Source organism: Microtus pennsylvanicus, chromosome 9, assembly GCF_037038515.1.
Source record: "Microtus pennsylvanicus isolate mMicPen1 chromosome 9, mMicPen1.hap1, whole genome shotgun sequence".
NCBI lineage: Eukaryota > Metazoa > Chordata > Mammalia > Rodentia > Cricetidae > Microtus > Microtus pennsylvanicus.
The window spans coordinates 2025844-2033010 of record NC_134587.1 but is presented as its reverse complement, the minus strand read 5'-3'; positions in this window follow the sequence as shown (position 1 = coordinate 2033010).

Sequence of the window (7167 nt, the reverse complement as noted above, 5' to 3'; positions counted from 1 at the left end):
ATTAATTGAAATAGCATTATGGTATGCTACCAATAGCAAGTAAAATTTTAAGTATCCCATGCATTATAATACTATCTAATAAATCAATCTAAAAAAGAAATGAAGCAGTATACTATCTATACAAACAGATGCGATATGGCAATTATGTTACTTATAAACTAAGAAAATTAATGCAATTCTGATACAATGCAAAAAAAGTTTTTTGCCTTATCAATTTTTGAAGTTTATCGTCTACAAGCAATAATTATTTGATTAAAATATGTTTAAATAAGTTAGCAATGAAATATGATCTACATCCATGATCCAATCTTGATGTAAAATATGATCCTCAGGGTGTCCTGTTGAGACATTCATCAGGACTACTCCTCTATTGTCTGGCCCTAAAAACATTGGCTATAGAAATATTTCTACTTTCTTCATCTTCTGCCTGTGACATCGTAAAACATGCCTTGTGTTTTTGTGTGCATTTTTTACCTAACATGTATTATGGAAAATTACTTTTTTCATACCTGTGGCTTTTCTTTCACAAATATTCCATTCTATCTACTCTTGAAATGGATTTTACTATTGCAAAAAAAAAAAGAAAGAAAACTCATATAAATGACCTTGGAGACTATATATTTTAATAACTCATTGAGATTACCTATGGATAAAATTATTATCTAGCATAAGTTTACATTTATTTTTAATAGGAAATGTTTAAAATATTTTCCAAAGTGTCTGAATACTTTGACATTTCTAACTGTGCAAGTTATGAAATTATGACTTATGACTGCTGTGAAAACATATATGGACAAAATCATGTGAGGAGGATTCATTTTGGCTCCTGGTTCCAGAAATTTTTATTCTATAGTTATTAGTTATAGAAATTATTATTTTATAGTTCCTAGCACCATCTCTGGAGAGGCAGAACATTGTGGAAAGAGAAATGTGCAGACAAAGACTCCTCATCACCTGATGGAGAGAAAGTAGAGCACCTTTAGTCAAAAAGCCCAAGACAAGGCACACCCCTCAAGCACACACATCACTGACCTAGTTCCCTAACTGTTCCCCACTCTCCACAGCCTCTCCAGCCTTTAATAATGGATTCATACTGAACAATACCACATGAATTCCCCTTACTCCAAATCCTCACTGCTATTGATGCAGACACTCTTTGTAAGTGATAATTACTCTCAACTATGCCAAGTGATGTCTTACAATGTTTTAACTAGCTAGGTACCAATGACATTTAACATCATTGCGTTTACCTGTTTAGAGTTCTCTTAACATTGGCTAAAGAAAAGATCAAAACTTGTTTATACTTTTTTATTAAATAATATTCTTCTAATAGAGGGATCACTGTGCTTTTTATATTTGTATAAAAGTTTTCTTATAACAAAGGTTTTTATATTTTCCTTCTACTCTGAAACTTGCCTTTATATTACCTTGTACTGTCTGTTGAAAAGCACTATTATTGAATCATGACAGTCCCATATATTATTTTCATGCTTTATGGCTTACAACTTTTAGAAAAAAAATCTTAAATATCTTTACCCAAAGATAAAAGATTTTTCATTGTTTTCTTCTGCAAACTCTAAAGCTTTATTTTTAGAATTAATGTTCAATCTTAAATGATGTATAATAAATAGTACAAATTAAGACTTTAGTATTCAATGTTTATCTAGTATGTTTAACTTTCCCATAATAATTTCATAAAAATGCTGTCATTTTACCCTGAATTCCCTCGATGCCATCATCAGTTCTGTAATGACAACTCAGCATCTGGCTCTTCATTTTCTGTCATCGATCTGCATGTCTGAATTTAAGTAACATGACATTGTTTTGATGATATATCCTGACATCAAATGGTATACTTTCTTCAGTTTTAAATGGTTTTTGATAATTCTCGGTCTACTGTATCTTATTCCCAATGTTCAAACCAACTTTTTCATCTTAAGAAAACTCACACTTGAAGTCTTGATCATAAGCTATTGTTTGTTATTTTTGTGCATTGTTGTTTCTAAAATGTCATTGGAACATAGAAGAAAATAATTTCCTTCAAATCGTTCACCCCAGGGAAAGCTAATTTACTACATCCAAATATAACAAAATATCTTAACCAGTTGTTTTTATCAACTTATAATTTTCTTGTGGTTGAAGAGATGGCTCAGTGATTCAGAGTTCAGTTCCCAGCACCCATATCAGGAATCCCACAACTACCTGTATTTATGACTCTAGAGGGTCTGAAATCCTCCTCTGACCTCCATAGACACATGCACACAAGTGGAACACATACTCACAAGCACGCATACACTTTCATAACTAATAATAAAATTAATCGTTAAAAGTAATCTATTCATTCAAATATAAATCAAGCAATAATTGTTATCAAATATAACAATATTTTTCTAATTCTTTTTCAGCTCACTTTCTATAATTATTTAAGCTGATAACTTAAAAATACCTTCTTTAGTAGATTATAAGTGAATTAAAAGTTTGGTGCAAATTAACATAATTTTCTGCAATAGGTATATCATAGCCTCTTCTAAAAGTTCTTAATACCTTTAATATGACACCAACACATTTTATTTACATATAATCTCTCATTGTGAACACAATTAGCACTCTGCCTCACAACACCTAATACCATCAGAAGGCACAGATATTTGCATTACAAGTAATGAAGTAGCAATGAAATAACTTTATGGTTGGAGGTCACCACAGCATGAGGAACTGGATTAAAGAATCACAGCAGGAGGAAGATTGAAAACCACTGATCTAGATGGCCAGCCTCGCCAACTGGCTGGTGACCTCACATGCTTGTGATGTATCTGAATTGGTCCATCTGTAGGAAATTCAAAACTCCTACAATATTCTCTGCAACTGACATTTACCAACTCCCAGACCATCACAGCAGATTTATAACCAGCTTCTTAAATTTATGTGATTCATTTTCAACTAAAAACCATTGTAGGCTTCTTTTGCAATAAGCCAAAGTTCTTCCCATAGCTCACAAAGACCCTCCAAAATCTGTCATCCTTGATAAAATTGTGCCTACTTTTAAAATATCCTCTATTAGACACTAACTTGTTTCCTTTATATGTAATTGTGGCATTGTTTTGTCTGTCCTTTTTTAAGTTTATTTAAATTCATATTTAAACCCACAAAAATAATCCAACACAACTTGGGTATTCATTACTGTCGCAATTAGCTCTTGAAATGTCTCATACTATAGCCGTCGAATGCCTTCCCTTCCCAGCCAAGGTCATTAAGTAACCAACTGCTTTATTACCAAACAGAATTTCCAAGTAGCTAATGATTTCTACTACAGTTGAGCATATCAGATAGGTAAGACCTTAATTCCAAGCATCAGAATAGGTTACAGAATACTATTGAGGGTAAAGGAGAGAACTCATCTCAAACTCCTCTGATAGAGAGAATAATGTGTATCAAACGATGGGATGTGACCCCAGGTTTTTTCTTTTCTCATCATAACTTTCTCCTTAACGTGCGGGGCTCTGTTCCTAAGCTCCACCCCTGTTCTTCCACCACTCCCACAACTGAGAGACTATAACATCACAGCCCTATAGTTTAACACATTCACAGAGGTGTATCCTACAAGCCCCACTGAAACCTTTCAAAGTAAGTTATACAATGATGATATGATTAGTACTTTTGGGATTTTATGATCAATTTTCTTGACAAATACCGTGAGAGAAAGTAGAGTTGATTTGATATAGGTGAAGAGTGTCTCTGACACCTGGTGAGTCATCGGGGTGCTGCAATGTGTAAGGTGACCCTAGAGAACTGCCCAAGCTGGGGACAGGTGTGACTGCCAAGACAAAAACACCCTGTTTTGTTTTTGCTGCTACACAATGTATCTAAACTGCAATAATATTTAACCTAGGCCACTTCTACATCTTTATTTATAAAAGGGTTTCTATGCTAAAGAAAACAATAATATTCTTATAGAAGAAATTAACAGCAAGCTCATAATTAAACTTTTGCTCTCAGGAAATGCTGTATGTAACACATCAGTTAGAAGTCGCAGGGAAATTGCAGTCTCTATACACGCATAACCTGACTTAAAGCTACACACAGGTTGGCTCAAAACACTTACATTCCTTTGTGGAAATGGAAACAAATTTAAGTAACTTCAATAGAACAAGGCAATGTTTTGGATTTAATGTGTTTATAAATTAATAGTATTTTATTAGAAAAACAACCAATCATAACACAATAGCAAAATCATATATATTTATCTAACAAAACATGTGAGATTTCACACATAGCTTTAAAACCCTGCTGTAAAAGAGAACAAAAGGTATATTACCCTAAAGAGCATAATAGAATAGCTATTTTATTGCAGCTGTTTGTAATCAATGCTACAAACCACCAGTGTTGCAAACACAATGCCATTTTCTTTAAGTTAATTTATCAATTTAAATCTATATAAACACAATATGGAATTCTACAAAGGATTCTGAAATTTACATGAGGAAATAAATGCTCATAAGTTAAAGAAATTAAAAGAATATCCATAAAAGTAACCAATGATCTCATCCTCCTCCTTGAATATGCTTTTTTTTTACTCATTCTTCCCATTTGTTCCCTTCACAGATCCATCACTCTGATAAGGGGTGTCTTGAACATTCCTTCCTTATGTCTACCTTAGGGGCAGACTGCAAAAGAACAGAACTTCCAAACAGGATCAGGCTCCTCCTTATCCTCCTCCTCCTCCTCCTCCTCCTCCTCCTCCTCCTCCTCCTCCTCCTCCTCCTCCTCCTCCCCCTCCTCCTCCTCCTTCTCCTCCTCTTCTTCTTCTTCTTTTCATCCTCCTCCTTCTCCTCCTCCTTCTTCTTTCTCCTTCCTCCTTCTTATTTCTTCTTCTTTCTCTTAATAAAAGCATTTAACTGAGGCTTACATATAGTTTCAGAAGGTTAGTTTATTATAATCATGACAAGGGCATAGCAGGAAGGAGATTGGTAGCACTCTTAGCACTAGAGCAGTAGCTAAAAATAAAGTACTGATCTACAGGCAGAGAGAGAGAGAGAGAGAGAGAGAGAGAGAGAGAGAGAGAGAGAGAGAGAGAGAGAGAGAGGAGTTTTCAACACATAGCTTGGAAGACATGAATCATAATCACAGAAAGAAATTTTCAACCTCTAAAGGACCAGGCAAAGAAATAAGATAATTTCAAGCATTTGATTTTTGCTTGCATAGGACAGTCTATCAAACTTTTATGTTACAGATAAATGGAAGTTTTCCTGAAGCTACAATAGCATAGAACATTCAAACATCAGCCATACTCAGAATAAAACCATCTATCGATATGAGCTCATTGCATGCTTAGTAATCACTTCTTGTTTGGTTGTCTTGAATCTGGCTGCCTCACAAGCCCATCTGTTTCTTTACTAGAATTCTGGAATTTATGACTAGGGGAACTGGTGTAGTTTCAAATTTGTCTCTGCAATGCCAGAAGAGAAGCTGGAACCTCTAAGTACCTGGCATTTTCTTTTTCATGGAACTCTCAGGCAGCTTTGGTTTAAGACAAAGTGTCAGAGAGCACAGATACAAGAGAGCTTTTAAAAGGATGCATTAGTGTAAAATTAAAAGCTAACAGTAGTTGACAGATTTAAATTATTGTGTTAACCTAATAGTGATTTTTTTATTGAAATCTCTGGTAAGCATACATAGGCATAATAATAATTGATTAAAAGCCAGTGATCTTGGTGGGATGGCAACAAGGCAAAGAAAGCAATCTGGAAGCTCTTTAGATTAACTATTCGTGTTGACTAAATGTTAACAAACATAGTTACAAACCCTATTTTTTTTTAATTTTTTTTATTGAGAAAATGAGGAAAAAAAAAACAAGTTTCCACCTCCTCCCAGCCTCCCATTTCCCTCCCCCTCCTCCCACTCTTCTCCCCCTCCTCCCACCCTTCTCCCCCTCCCCCCACTTCTTTCCCCCTCCCTCTCCAGTCCAAAGAGCAGTCAGGGTTCCCTGCCCTGTGGTAAGTCCTAGGTCCTCCCCCCTCCGTCCATATCTAGGAAGGTGAACATCCAAACTGGCTAGGCTCCCACAAGGCCAGCACATTACGTAGGATCAAAACCCCTTGCCATTGTCCTTGGCGTCTCATCAGCTCTCATTGTTCGCCATGTTCAAAGAGTCCAGTTTTATCCCATGCTTTTTCAGTCACAGTCCAGCTGGCCTTGGTGAGCTCCCAATAGATCAGCTCCACTGTCTCAGTGGGTGGGTGCACCCCTCGTGGTCCCGACTTCTTTGCTCTTGTTCTCCCTCCTTCTGCTCCTCATTAGGACCTTGGGAGCTCCAGTGTGGGTCTCGGTCTCTATCTCCATCCATCACCAGATGAAGGTTCTTTGGTGATATGCAAGATATTCGTCAGTAGACAAAGTTGCCGGGGAGAAAACTGAGATCTTGGGGGTGGGGTGGGATGGGGGTAAGAGGAGATTGGGAGAGAAAAGGGAGAAGGGGAGGATGGGGGGGGGGGAACTTGGGGGAAAAGGAGGATTGGGATAAAGGAAGGTTGGATAGGGGAGCAAGGAAGCACAATTCTTAGTTAAAGGAGCCACCTTAGGGTTGGCAAGAGACTTGAACCTAGAGTGGCTCCCAGGTGCCCAAGCCGAGATCCCCAGTTAATTCCTTGGGCAGCTGGGGATAGGGAACCTGAAATGACCCTATCCTATAACAAACCCTATTTTTAAGGGAGAGTAAAGATCACATTTAATTTATAAACATGTAAGAATCAAGTCATTACAGAAAAACTCTTCAGACTTAAGTAATAAAACCCCTGAAATGTACTATACCATAGATGTAGCAAGCATACAACTAGAAAATGTCATGAATCCATCAAGTTGACAAAGATTTTCTAAATCTATAGTAAGTTCTAAGTATCCATCATGAAGCCGAAGTAGGGGCGGAATATCAACCATTGATCTTTGTGGTCCGTGCCTCCAGGTTGAAAATTAAAAATAAGGACTGAGATCTCTGACAGAGTATACCAACTGGCTGTCCAGTGCTGAATGGTCAGCCCCGAACGCATACAGACAAGTAACATTACACAGACTAAACAGGTTACATTAAGAAATATATATGTATATACAAATATATGCATGCACGCACAATAATTGGTAAAAAAGGAGACCATGAATTAAGGGAAGCAGGAA